At 36.8% G+C, this 15,740-nt stretch overlaps 1 protein-coding gene across 1 annotated transcript in view; it reads left to right on the top strand.

Annotated features, from left to right (window-relative positions):
* Nucleotides 1-15,740, top strand: part of ITFG1 (integrin alpha FG-GAP repeat containing 1) — a 300,856-nt gene that overhangs the window by 210,768 nt on the left and 74,348 nt on the right.

The following is a 15,740-nucleotide window of genomic DNA, read 5'->3' as shown; positions in this document are numbered from 1 at the left end:
AGTTGTTCGAAAACTCAAGTCAAAATGTGCATATTTAGTTAGTTCTGTCCATTGATACTCATGTCTGGTGTATAGTAGGCCCTTTATAGGTATCTGTTGAATTTTTAAAAAATTGTTCCAATAAAATTACTCTAGTTTTTATTGTTAAAACACACCGTAACGCAGGAGTACCAAACCCCAGGCCGCAGACCAGTACTAGTCTGAGACCTATTAGGAACCAGGCCGCACAACAGGAGGTGAACGGCCAGAAGGCGAGCAAAACTTCCCCTGTATTTACAGCCGCACCCCATCACTGGCATTACCGCCTGAGCTCTGCCTCCTGTCAGATCAGCAGTAGCATTAGATTCTCACAGGAGCACGACGCCTATTGTGAACTGCACATGTGAGGGATCTAGGTTGTGTGCTCCTTATGAGAATCTAACTAATGCCTGATAATCTGAGGTGGAACAATCCTGAAACCATCCCCCATCTAACCCCCATCCGTGAAAAAATTGTCCTTCTTCTGCAAAACCCATCCGTGGTGCCAGAAAGGTTGGGGACCACTGCTCTAACTTATAATCATAATAACAGAATACTCAGAACACATCATGGTCCTGCTCAGGAAAATGTAGCCTTTACATCATTAAATAGTGAGACAGTAAACTACCTGACAGTGAAATGACATGTCTGAGTCCTTCTTTAAAGTAATCCAGGGATGTGGAAGCTGGGTATACATGAAACGAGGTTGGCCATGTGTTGTTGACAGTTTTTGAAATTGTGAGAAATGTGTGTGAGGTTCATTCTGCTATTCTTTTCAGTGTTATATATGTTTATACTTTTGTTTGAAATGTTCTGTGGTAAAAAGTTAAAACAGAAAACCGAAGAGAGTGTTGAGAATCTCTAATCTGAAGAGTTTAAGAATCCCTGGCCTTCAACTTCCCAGCCTAAATCAGGACAAGTCACCCTGCAGTCTCAATAACACTATCCTGAGGAGAGGATTCTCCACACATCTCCAAGCCGAGACCCATAGATAGCCAATTTGGTGCAGGAGGTTTTAGTTTTAGAAAACAGGATAACTTTGCATTAAAGATATTAACATAAATATTAATAATGTAATTTACAGAAAGGTCACAGGAAATGAGATCCCAATTTAAAGCAATCATTTGGAAGAAAAATAACCTTCTAGTTGTTTTGAGATGCCCTTCCACTCTTTCCTTTGATTATCGGTTGTTTGCCTTAAGTCAGTTACTAGTACGTAATTAGCCTTCACAGCCATCGGCAATGTCCACAGCTGATTTTGCTCTTCAATTATTCTGTTACTCTAATCTCAAACCAGCCTATACTAAATGCCACTGTTTTTCAGTTAAGGAAATTGGGGATACTTAAGCTTTTATATGTGGCCATGGCAATGTAAACTGCCCTTCTGCCTCTCTTACACACAGCACAGCAGATCCACAGCACTTACATGAAGACGGGGACCTTGCGTATTACAGAATTGTGGGGTCCCCTCTCCCCTGAATCAAGACTAGTTACCAGCTCTCATCTTTTATTGTTATTCCTGTCAGATACACTTGGAGGTTCTGAATCTTAATTCTAGTCTAGAACTTAACTCATTTCTAACAAACCTGGATGAACCCTGTTTCCCCTAGGACTTTTAAAATTGTAACAGTATCTTCACCTTTGTTTACCAAACAAGATGAGACCTTTCCTTTGGGAAAGCTTTCTTTTTTCTTTTTTCTCCAAAAGCAGATACTTAATGGGAAAGCTTTTATTCCCCTTGCCTGTCTCTGGGTTTTGTTGAAATAATATGGAAGTTTAATTTCTGGATGATTAATTTTGTTTTACTTTTTGTGCCTTCTGTTTTATAAATCCTTTCTTAATAATTCACAACCATATTATCAGTAATTAAACAAATTTTACCAGCTTTATTGCCACCTTTTTTCTTATATACCACATTTTCCCCTATTTCTTTTGGTGAAGTATTTTCTCAAGTTATTTTCAGAAAAATTGTACTTAGGTTAATACATTTTCTGAGTACTGGTATGTCTTAAAATATCTTTCTCTTGTTCTTACTGTTAACACTAAGTTCGCTATTATAGAATTTTATAAACAATGCTCTATTTTCTTCTTGCATATAGCATAGTCCCCACTTATCCACAGTTTCACTTTCTGTGGTTTTAGTTACCCATAGTCAACTGTATTCTGAAAAGATGTGAGTACAGTGTAAGAAAATATTTTCAGAGTGGAAAACCACATTCACATAACTTTTATTATAGTTTATTGTTACAATTGTTCTATTATATTATTAGTTTATTGTTGTTAGTCTCTTACTATGCCCAATTTGTAAATTAAACTTTATCATAGGTATGTACATATAGGAAAAAACAGCATATTTAGGATTCAGTGCTCTGCACAGTTTCAGGCACCCACTGGTGTTCTTGGAACATGTCCCCTTGGATAAGTGGGGGCTACTGTAATATGCTCATCTTTGAAATTCCCTCCTGTTCCTGTGCATGTTCTGTTTAGTTGGGGGCCATTTATATGATTATTCCTGTTAGTCTTCCTTCTCTTAAGCTGTTGCTTTTCTTCTTGTGCATGAGGAGTTTTCTCTGCTTACATTTCTTAAAAGAATCAGTGTTGGTGGGTATTGCGGGCGGGGTGGGTCACTATATACTTCTGCTCATCAGACAATTGCCACTGCTTCCTTTTTCCTTTCCCCTTTGGGGCTCACAAGCTGGGAGCCCACCAGGGGTAGAAGCTATATTTGAGCAAAGTGGTGGCTTGAGGGCTCTCAGGAGAGCTGAAGTGATGCCTTAGAGTTGAACTCCAACTGCCTTCTCTGTGAAAGTCACTAGCAAGAGACACAAGAGCCCTGACTTACTCCTGTGGCCTCAACCGAGGGTGTCGACAGGCTGAGTCTGAACACATTTGTGCTTTCCAGTGGGAAGTAATGAGAGGATGTTACAGGGAGGAACTCACTGCTTTGCTGAGCTTTTTTGTGTTGTTTCATCCTCTATGCTAAAAAGTTTGTGTTTTGGGCAACACTGTGAAGTTATATAGGGTACTGACTAGAAGCACCAGCAAATCCCCCACTTTACTTAGCTAGCAAGAACTGCCAAGTAACAAATGCAGCTTTTCCTGTCACAAGCCTGGAGCCTGCTTTCCAGAGACCCTCCGTTCCCGTTTTTTCCTCAGCCCTGGCATGTTTCCCCTCTCGGCTGCCGCAGCTCTGAGCTGAAAAGTTTCCCAGTGAGCTGCTGGGGGGTCCACCCCCGTTGCCCCAGTAGCTCTCTGACCTGCTCAACACTAATTAGCTCTTTCTCAATCTTATTCACCTATTCAGTATCCTTTAAGAATTTCTCAAGATATCTGTCATTTATTATTTTTGAACATTGCAGTGACATTTAGGGAATTAAGGAAGGTAAATAATACGTTTTGTTTTTGAAATTGTCTCCTAGAAGTTAGTTCAAACATACTGACCTGGAACCAATATGTTTTCTGTTTTTTAATTCCTTGTTTAACATTTTTTAATTTAAGGGGTACAATATGATATTTTAGTATATGTATACCTTGTGAAATTATTAAATCAGACAAATTAACATATCCATCATGTCACATACTTATCTTTTTTTATTCGATATGTTCTTAAAGATCAAACTGCTCCTGACTAGCAAAAATTTTAACAAATTTATATGTGTATGAAATATATGTATATATATTTATATAGGTATAAATTACATAACTACCATATTTGATATTTAATATGTTTGTAAACATAAAGAACAAGATTAAAATTACTTCAAAAAACATATGTTTCTGTATTTTTTTACAAAGAGCATATGATTTTACAATTTAATAAAATAAATAATGAAAGATAGGTAATCAATAACAGACAAAAAAATCTTCCATAGAATATCTAAAATAATGTCTTCTAAATGACAAGAATGTCTGGAAGCAGGTACTTGATTTTACACTGTGCTCAAAGCTTGAGTAATTTTTAAAGAGGTGATAATGTTTTTGTGTTCATATGTCTTAAAGAAACAAAGCTTAAAGACATTTTCGGAGAAGGAATATGAATAGTCACTGAGAATCCAGACAGGAATTTTTTTACTTTAAACACAACTAAAACCATTATACAGTATTGACCTTTACAGCTTTGGCTATTTAACTCATCCTTCTCCCAACCTGCACGTTGGCTTAGTGTTACAGTATTTATGCACGATTATTGCCATATTTGGGTTTTGGTTTTGACATTTGTGTGAAATAGCTAATATAAACTGAATCACAATGCTAGAAGCCAAATTTTTATACTTTAAATATCTTTAAGAATACATGGACTATAACATACAGTATGGTTTAACATGAAATGATGAAATCCTAAGCATTATCATGTTAAAAGAAACTTACAAATTGCACATCCCATTGTCCATGTTTTAAACTACAAATTAAATCTCCTAATAACCAGTATTTCACATAGCTCATCAAGTGTTTTAATTACTGCTTTTTATTTAATTGTGAATAGGCTGTTTTCATATTTTTTTAATCTTTAAAAACAAATTTGGTTTTAAAAATCCCTAGGAGTATTAGAAATTACTTTCTGGAACAGCTCATTTAAAAGGGTATTACACAATGTTATAATAATCCTGTGTAGAATTTTTGTAATTTCTTTTTCTTTTTTGAGACAGTCTCACTTTATCACCCAGGCTAGAGTGCAGTGGCATGATCTTGGCTCACTGCAACCTCTGCCTCCTGTGTTCAAGCAATTCTCCTGCCTCAGCCTCCCAAGTAGCTGGGATTACAGGAATACACCACCACACTCAGCTAATTTTTGTATTTTTAGTAGAGATGGGGTTTCACTATGTTAGCTAGGCTGGTCTCAAACTCCTAACTTCAAGTGATCCGCGCACTTTGGCCTCCCAAAGTGGTGGGATTACAGGCATAAGCCACTGTGCCCAGCCCATAATATGATTACAAATAATATGTAATTACAAAAGCTTATGAAATGATTAAAAATTCTTAAACTTCTAGAGTTAGCCAAAATTAGCTAGTGAAAAAACATTCAGTTACACTTGAACTAAGCAACACAGAGAGACACTTAAAAATCAAACAAAAACAGTTCTTGCCTTCAAGAAGCTCACAGGGGCAAAGAACACAAATAGTAGAAGGCTAGAATTGCATACGGGTGTCTGTCCTGTTAAATTTCCCTTTTCCATAATGGGCCCTTATGTATTTTAGCATACCTTCCCAGTTATTATACTTACTTAAAAAAATAAGTTTCATTTCACCCATAAACCTATATTTTTATATCAGTAATACAACTGTCCCACTTTTAAAATATGGGCTTTTGCTGTAATCTTAGTAAATTCAGCCTTGGAGCATTTAATAGTGTTTTTTTTAACCTAACTGAAGCACAGGTGATGAAATTTTTATTCTGATATCACTGGGGAAATTACATATTTGCACTCATTTAATAGACTACTTTAAATAATTTTGACTTGTTCATAAGCTTGACATTGTGGAGTTTTTAAATTATAATTGCAGGGTGACATTAGTAGAATCACCATCAGTCTATCCTTTTACTTTTTTGATTATGCCAGAGAACTTTAACACATTATTTCTTTTTTTTATTGGTAAGGTTTTGGTTTAGTATTTATTTAGTTATGTTTTCTGATTACAAAAATAAGAGAGCCTATTGTAAAACATCTGGAAAGTCAGGAAAAGTATTTTAGAAAAGCTGTGCTCTTTGCCACTTAGTAGATATAACCACCATGAGCAGTGAGCATTCTCTGCCTGCTTCTGCTGGTCCCTGAAGTTTCAGGCACACCAAAAGAAGCTGCAGCAATGAAAGCTGATACCTCTAAATCCTGAAATCCAGAATGATAGAATCTATAGTTTGTTTTATAAACAAAACAGTAATAGCTAACATTTATTGTTTATCATGTGCCTTCTGCTTTACACGATTGCTTCCTATAATAGTATCCTATATTTAAGTTTTAGATGAAAATACGTGAGTATGTATGTAATGTTACATATGCTGTAAGGAAAAAGAGAACGCAGAAAATTAGCTTACACAATAGCAAGTTCCATTTCTCGTTCTGCTCTGCATTTCTGACATCGAGAGGATGCATCATCCGTGATCCAGCCTCGTTCATTCAGACCCAGACTATTCAAGGCTCTGTTCTCTAGATAATTTTGTCACGTGAGCAAACTTACACAAAGAGCCCTTTAAACCCAGGCTACTTCCCTCTGAGCTAGGGTGAGTATTAAGCACCTGAAACTACCAGATAACAATATAGATCCCAGTTTGGAATCAAAGAATTACGAAATAATTTATAAGGTTTATAAAAACTCCAGTTTAGAGGTTTTTATAAACCTTAGAAATTATTTCATCCAACTCTCTTACTTTAAATGTTTTTGTAAAACCATAAAAGAGAGAGCAGTGAAGTGATTTGCCCATGATCACATCTTTCATTAGCTAACACAGCAAGATGTGGCCCTACTTGAGATTTTCTGTGCCAAATGAATAGGAAGCTTGAAAGGAGTGGCACTTACGGCCTTGAGCCAGCATTGGTGTCAGATATTTGCCTTGAGGTTTACCCTTACACTCTGTTGTGTTTTCCAGCAGTATTTAAATCAGTTCTGCCTTTTATGAAGAATTTACATCTAATTGTAATAAACTGTGATTGAAACCATATTCCTGATGAGTCTGTCCCTTTAATATATTGAGCAATAAGAGGGGAAAAAATGAGAATAAAAATTTTCTTTATATGGTCTGTAAATTTCAAGAAACCTAATGTTTTTCAGACATTTTCAAATTTCATTAACTCAAGAGGGGAAGAAGATAGTAAGTATGAGAGTGGGTATCCTCTTCTTTTCTTATAAGAAAACTAGGCCACGCGTGGTGGCTCACACCTGGAATCCCAGCAGTTTGGGAGGTCAAGGCAGGCGAATCACTTGAGGCTCCAAGTTCGAGACCAGCCTGGTCAACATGGTGAAACCCCATCACTACTAAAAATACACGTGTGGTGTCAGGCGCCTGTAATCCCAGCTACTTGGGAGGCTGAGGCACGAAAATCACTTGAACCCTACCAGGAGGTAGAGGTTGCAGTGTGCCAAGATGATGCCACTGCATTTCAGCGTGGGCAACAGAGTCAGACTCTGTCTCAAAAAAGAAAACTAAATGGTGGGTCACAGAGGATTTGAGTGGTAAAACCAAAGCTAAAAGTAAAATTTCATCCTTCTGTAGCACTCCTTAACAAAAGCAGTATCATTACTGAATGTAGCTAAAGACATATTTTCCTACCTTACATCAAACATACATATATCAAACATAGCTAGTAGAGCCCAGAAGCCACGCAGTCTGAGTCAGCCTCACCTGCTGCATAGCCATATAGATGTCACTGGGAAAAGATCAAGTTGTTCTGTAGGTAAAATAATTTCTGAGTGGACACATTAACTTTTATAATATTATGTTGAGAGTTCAGAATTCCTAATTAAACAATATTATGAACCAGCATGATAATTAATCAAGGGTTAGTATTGTTTCTCCTTGAATCTGTGGTTGCAAAAACCAAGGAAATGCATACTCTATTTGTATTATGTAGACACCCCTTTTTATAACACATATCTATGGCAAATATGTATCATATTTTTTCATGTTTAATACCTAGTTTGACTTTATTGTATAAAATTTCTTAGTGGAGAAAAGATGTGGCAAAGTTAAGGTTACACTTAAGTCTTATCATGTGATCCTAACGTTATAATGTGAAACTTCAAATTTGACAGGAGGTCTTGTGAAAAAACAAAAACAGATGCAAGAACCAAGTTTTTAGCTTATTATACACAAAATGGAAGAAACTATTACATGATTTTTGAATTGTATTAGGTGATTAATACTAATGTGATTATGTGATATATTAGTAAATACTCTAGACTATGCTAACCAAGACACAGACATTTTATCTTATATAGAAAATAACCCAATAGTTCATCGATTTCTCATCTCCTGTCATAGTAGGATAATGTGTTCTTTAAATGAGTTAGTTTCTTGTTGCTTGTTGAAAGCAGTGGCCACATAGTCTTGCAAAAGAGTTCCATTCACCTTGTGACCGTGAGTATGGTCCGAATCTTCAGTTCTTCAGTTTCCTCTTCATTTAAAAAAAAAAAAAGGAGGAGGCGGGGGACAATTAGAATTACTTCACAGTCTTGATATGAAGATTAAGGAAGAACATTTGTAAAATAAAATTCATGTGTTCACAGCTTGGCACTTACCAGAAGATCAATAAATGGTCTTTTTAGATGTTTGATAGTCTTTTCTGGAGAATAGTTTCATTGTGTATATCAAAAGCTTTCAGATTGAACCCAGAAATTCTGTTTTATACATTTATTCCAAGGAAATTGTCAGAGATGTGCCAAAGATCTATGTATAAATGTACCAGGTCCATAAAGCTGATCTTGCCAATGGTGTTTTTAGGAGGAAAAAAAATTGGGGTACGAGGAGGGGAAGAACCTAAACATCCTAATAAAAAGAAGGGGTAAATACATACACACACACACACACACACACACACACAATGGAATACCATGCAATTATGGGTTGAAGTAATAAGTGTGGGGGAATTACACAATAGTATGTAGTATGATTTCATCTACATAATTTTTTTTTTTTGAGACGGAGTTTTGTTCTTGTTGCCCATGCTGGAATGCAATGGCATGATCTCAGCTCACTGCAACCTCCACCTCCTGGGTTCAAGCGATTCTCCTGTGTCAGCCTCCCTAGTAGCTGGTATTACAGGCACACACCACCATGCCTGGCTAATTTTTTTGTATTTTTAGTAGAGACGGGGTTTCACCATGTTGGCGAGGCTGGTCTTGAACTCCTGACCTTAGGTGATCCACCTGCCTCAGCCTCCCAAAGTGCTGGGATTACAGGCGTGAGCCACCGCACCTGGCCTAAAAAAGTTTTTTTAAAAGGAAGTATGTATGTGTATTAGTCTGCCCAGGCTTCCATAACAAAATACCACAGGCTGAGTGTCTTAACAGAAATTTATTTCTCACAGTTTTAGAAGCTGGGAAGTTAAAGATCAAAGCGCTGGGAAGCTAGATTCACTCCGAGCAGCCTCACCTCCTGGTTTCTAGGTGGCTGCCATCTCAGTGTGCTCTCACATGTTCTCTTCATGTGCTTGTAGAAAGAAACAGCAAGCTCACTTATTAGGAGACACTGATCCTCTCCCTGTGACCTCATTTAACCTTAATTGCTTCCTTAGAGGCCCTGTCTCCAAGAACAGCCACATTGGGGGTTAGGGCTTCAACATATGAATTTGAGGGAGGGGGTACTCATTCAGTCCATAACATACAGAGGGATAAATACACACACACACACACACACACACACACACACACACACACACGATGGAATACCATGCAATTATGCATAATTATGCATAAGAGACAGAACAAAACCAAACTTTGTTCCGTCTACTCTCACACAGTCACACAGAATATTCACACAGAATATTTTATCTCTGGTCACCAAAATATGTAGGGATTCTGCCTTCCCCCTCCATAAACCAACCAATCAATCAATTCTGACACTATCTACCTAGAGATAGTCTGTCAGATCCCACAGGTTGAGGGCTCAGCCCCACAGGATTGCCCCACATTGCAGATGCCAATCACAAGTCCCAGGTCAGGACTTGTACTTCTGACTAACTGGCCATGAATCAGGGTTCCCATGACCCCCTCCTCGGGTTTGATTTGCTAGAGCAGCCCACAGAACTCAAGGAAACACTTTACTTACGTTTACCTGCTTATTATAAAAGGTATTACAAAGGATACAGGCAAACATCCAGATGGAAGAGATGCATAAGGCCCTGTTTTTGAACATGATGTAAATGAAATCATACAGGATGTGCTCTTGGCGCCTGGCTTCTTTTGCTCAACACTATGTTTGAGATTCATCCAACACATTTATTTATTTAGAGACGGAGTCTCCCTTTATCACCCAGGCTGGAGTCCAGTAGTGCAATCTCGGCTCACTGCAACTTCCGCCTCCCAGATTCAAGCAATTCTCCTGCCCCAGCCTCCCGAGTAGCTAGGATTACAGGCACCTGCCACCACTCCCGGCTACTTTTTGTATTTTTAGTACAAAAGGAGTTTCACCATGTTGGCCAGGCTGGTCTCGAATTCCTAATCCACCCACCTTGGCCTCCCATAGTGCTGGATTACAGGAGTGAGCCACTATGCCCAGCCCAACACATACTTTTAAATGGAACTTTATGAAACATATTTGCATGCATCTTGGTTTTTTTACCTTAACAAAGTATAAGCCCCCTTTCAAGTCAGAACTTACAGGCCTCCCTCATTTTTCTGATACCTCCATATCATTCCATAATGTTATATATATTCCACAAGTTATTTCATTTTTTATCTCTTAGTGGATATCTGGTTTCCAGTATTTGATAGACATGAATTGAAGAGACTGTGTTTTTAATGTTAATCAATAATAACAAATTATCTTCCCTGAAAGTTGTAGGGATTTATATTTTCACCAGCATATGACACTATCTAGTTTACCACATACTCATCTGAGAGTTCTTAATTTTTATTTCACTAATGAATTTGTTTTTAAAATAAGTAATGCAGATGGTCTATTAAAAACTACAAGAGTATATGATAAAAGTAGGTCTCCCTTTTACTCATCTCCCATTGATACAATTCTCTTCCCAGAGACAACCTCTTTGTATCTAAGATATTTTATGCATATACCTATATATATGTATAATCTAGAATATATTCAGTAGTTAAAGAAGCAATTTAAACTTCTTTAACTACTGAATAGTATCATATAGTATGGTTACAACATAATTTAATGAGTTCCTTATTCACATATATCATGTGGTTTTCAATCTCTTATTATGAATAGTGCTGTAATGAATATCCTGTAGGATAAATTATTAAAAATGGAATTGTTAAAGAATACATATATTTTTTTAAATAAACATTTTATTGAAATATAACATATAGAAAAGTATACATAAGTACACAGGTCTGTAAATTTTAACACAGTAAACGTACCCATGCAATTACACCCAGATCAAGAAACAAATACTACCAACATCCAAAATGTGCCCTCCAGCCCCCTTATTAGTTACTAACCCAGTTCACCTAAAGTAATTGCTATTGTAATTTCCAATACCACAGATTAATTCTCCCTGGTTTTGAACTTTATATTGTATTTTTTAACAGATGTCCCTTCACAGAAATTGTATAATTTTCTACTTCCACCTACAGTATATATATGAAAATGCTCTTTTCCTAACACCTTCACCAACACAAGGGGTTATTAAACTTTTTGATCTTTGCCAGTTAGGTGAAAAATATGTCCTATTTTTATTTCATATTGTTCTTATAATGAATGAAGTTCAGCATTTTTTCATATATTTAAGAGGCATTTGTATCTTTATTTCTATCTATAGTCCTTGTCCTTTCTTATTTTCTAATTGATTTATAAATGTACTGTAGTATGTATTAAAGAGCCCTTTGTGATAATATATTTATTATTTTCCTTACAGGCAATTTTATCATGCTTTTCTTTTTCACATATCTCTTGGGAATAAAATAGGTTTTTTCCTAACTAGTGCAGTTGAGTGTCTTTCTCAGTGTTTTTTGATTATTTGCATTTTCTCTTCCAGATATTGCTTCTTGAAATCCTTTGTTTTCTATTGGATTATTTTCTAACTGATATCTAGAAGTTCTTTTTATATTAGCAATAGTATCTCTTTCTACTGTTATATTACAAAAAGTTCACCCCCTTTGTCACTAGTCTTTTAAAGTTTTATGGTATCTTTCTTATTTTGTAACAGCTTTATTGAGATGTAATTCACATACCATATCATGACCCATTTGAAGTATACAATTTAATGGCTTTAGCATATTCTCAGAGTTGTGCAACCATCACGTCAGTCATTTGAGAATATAGTCATCACCACAGAAAGAAACTCTGTACCTACTGTCTGTCACTCTTTTCTTTTTTTTTTTTTTTTTGAGATGGAGTCTTGCTCTGTCACCCAGGCTGGAGTGCAGTGGCGCGATCTCAGCTCACTGCAAGCTCTGCCTCCCAGGTTCACGCCATTCTCCTGCCTCAGCCTCCCAAGTAGCTGGGACTACAGGTGCCCACCACCACGCCCGGCTAATTTTTTGTATTTTTAGTAGAGACAGGGTTTCACTGTGTTAGCCAGGATGGTCTCGATCTCCTGACCTCGTGATCTGCCTGCCTTGGCCTCCAAAAGTGCTGGGATTACAGGCCTGAGCCACCGCGCCCGGCCTTGTCTGTCACTCTTAGACCCCCATCATCCCGGAGCTCCAGGCAACCACTCATCTACTTTATGTATCCATCAATTTGCCTATTCTGGACATTTCATATAAATGGGGTCATATAATATGTGGTCATGTGTGACTGGCTTCTTACACTTAGCATAATGTTTTCAAGATTCATCCATGTTGTAATATGCATCAGTACTTTATTCCTTTTAATTGCCAAATGATATTCTGTTGCATGTATATTCCAGATTTTGTTTATCCAGTCATCATTTGATGGACATTTGGATGGTTTCCACCTTTTGGCTATTATGAATAATACTGCTATGAACACTGATGTACACGTTTCTGTTTGGATATATGTTTTTTTGTTTTTCTTGGAATATAGCTGGAAATGAATTACTGGGTCAAAGGAGAACTTTATGTTCAGCCTTTTAAGGAATTGCCAGATTGTTTTCCAAAGCAGCTGCACCATTCCACATTTCCATCAGAAATGTATGAGAGTTCCAGTTTCTTCACATCTTCAACAATATTTGTTATTCTTGGACTGTTTTATTATAACCATCTTAGTGTGTATAAAATGTTAACTCATTATGGATTTTTTTTTTTACCATCTTAACCATTTTTTAAATTGTGGTAAAAACGTGTCACATAAAATTTGCCATCTTAACCATTTTTAAGGTATAGTTCAGTGGAGTTACGTATATTTGCATTGTTGTGAAACACATCTCCAGAACTTTTTCTTCTTGTAAAACTGAAACTCTATACCCATTAAACAGCTCCCTTTTTTCCCTTTTCCCTACTCACCACTAAGCACTATTCTACTTTGTCTCTGTGAATTTGACTACTTTAGATAACTCATTAAATGAAATTATACAATAAATGACTGCTTATTTATCCTAACATAATGTCTTCAGGGTTCATCCATATTGTAATATGTGACAAGATTTCCTTCCTTTTTAAGGCTGAATAATATTCCATTTTATGTATTTACCATATTTTATTCATTCGTCTGTCAGTGGACATTTGGCTTGCTTCCACCTCTTGGCTGTTGTGACTAATGCTGCCATGAACATGGGCATGCATCTCATAATGATTCTGCTGTATATTTTTCTGATGGTTAATGATGTTGCGCATCTTTTCATGAGCTCAGTGGCCATCTGTATATCTTCTTTGGAGAAATACCTATTCAGATCCTTTTCCTATTTGTCAACTGGGTTGTCTTTTTATTGTTCAAGTTTAAGAGTTCTTTTATTATTATGTCTTTCTCAAATATACATTTTACATAGGGAGGTAAACTCTAACTTTATTTTTTTCCAAGTAACCAATTATCCAGCACCATTTATTGAATAATCCATCTTTTTTTTTTTTTTTTTTTTTTTTTTTTTTTTCTCAGACAGGATCTCCCTCTGTCACAAGGCTGGAATGTAGTAGCATGATCTCAGATCACTGCAGCCTCTGCTTCCCAGCTCAAGTGATCCTTCTCCCTCAGCCTCCTGAGTAGCTGAGACCACAGACGTGTGTCACCACATCTGGCTAATTTTTTTTTTTTTTTTCCAGTAGAGACAGGGTTTCTCCATGTTGTCCAGGCTGGTCTCAAACTCCTGAGCTTAAGCAATCCACCCACCTCAGCTTCCCAAAGTGCTGGGATTACAGGCGTGAGCCACTGTGCCTAGCCTGAATAAGCCATCATTTTTCCTCCTTTAACAAGTATTTATTGAGCAAATACGTTGGATGAGACCCTGAGAAAATAAGGACAGAATGATGCAGAGGTAACATCTGCGTGCAAAGACATATGTGTGCATCAGTAACTGCGGGTCAGCAAGATAATGGTTTAAATGAAGGCTTATGCAAATCATTTTGGAACAGTTGGAAAAGAAGTACCAATATCTACCTAAATTTTAGGGAAGAAGATAAAAGGAGAGTGAGAAGTTAGGGTTTTCATAATAAAAGAGTGAGAACCAGGCACTGTGCTGGGGTAGGAAATTTAAACATTGAAAACTGCTTGCAAGTGTAAAATATTTATTTCACTGTTTCCTCAAGTTGTATTTAATGTAAATATTCTATAGTAAATGAACAGGTATTCTCTTTTGTGATGAAATATATCATGCTTATTTCTTGGTGCCTTTTACATTACATACTCTGTATCTTAGTCCATTTAGGCTGCTATTAATATCAAAAAAATACCTGGCCAGACCCAGTGGCTCACACCTGTAATCCCAGCACTTTGGGAGGCCGAGGCAGGCGGATCACAAGGTCAAGAGATTGAGACCATCCTGGCCAGCATGGTGAAACCCTGTCTCTACTAAAAATACAAAAATCAGCTAGGCATGGTGGTGTGCGCCTGTAGTCCCAGCTACTAGGGAGGCTGAGGCAGGAGAATCACTTGAACCCAGGAAGCGGAGGTTGCAGTGAGCCAAGATCGTGCCACTGTACTCCAGCCTGGTGACAGAGCAAGAGACTGTCTCAAAAAGGAAAAAAAAAAAAAAACACCTTAGGGTAATTTATAAACAACAGAAATTTATTGCTCGCAGTTCTTGAGGCTGGGAAGTCCAAGGTCAAGGCACTGGCAAATTCAGTGTCTGGTAAGGTCTCACCTCTACTTCAAAAATGGCACCATGTTGCCACATGGCAGAAGGGGTCAAAAGAAATTACTGGAGCCTCTTTTGTCAAGGCATTAATCCCATTCATGAGGATGGAGCCATCATGACTTACTGTCTTCACAAAGGCCCCACCTCTTAACACTGTCACATTGGTTATTAGGTTCCAAGATTTGAATTTGGGGGGATAGCAACATTCAAATCATTATACCCTGCCTAAGTGAAACATTTATATTAGAATGATTGTCATTCCATAGTCATGTAATACAAACAAACAAAAGAAACCATTTTCTTCTGGATATATTTTAATCTACAAACAAATATTCATAATTAAGAAAATAATTTGTGCCTACTGAGAACTATCAGCTCTCTTTCTTTATAACATACAGCATTTTTAAATAATAGCATATAATGTCTGCTTTCTTATCAAAGGTATCACTTCACCAAAAGTGGTAGAAATATGGTTTTATTTCAGAACTCATATTATTTAGATAAAGATTGTTCAGATATTTTAACCTCTTTTTGCTGGTTATAGAATAAATGTATCATGAAGTTATTTTGTATATTTGTTGTAGACTCATCAATTATTTTACAGTTATGCTCTCTATATTAGTTATCAAAGGTACCCAAAATCTTTGACCCAGAATTACATAAATGAAAAAAGTCTAGTTTGAGATATAAAGTACTGAATGTAGATGTTTTTCTTAGTATACATTTTAGTTGGTTCTCATTTGGCACCCCTCTGTCAGAATCTAAGTCATCCTTAGATTTAGCTAACTAATTGGAAAATAGAACCAACAGGTTCTATTTTAGGTATGGTATGATATAATCATAATTTATCTC

This window comes from Pongo abelii, chromosome 18 (assembly GCF_028885655.2).
Source record: "Pongo abelii isolate AG06213 chromosome 18, NHGRI_mPonAbe1-v2.0_pri, whole genome shotgun sequence".
Taxonomy (NCBI): Eukaryota; Metazoa; Chordata; class Mammalia; order Primates; family Hominidae; genus Pongo; species Pongo abelii.
The sequence above is the reverse complement of the archived record's forward strand: the minus strand, read 5'-3'. Positions and strand labels throughout refer to the sequence as shown.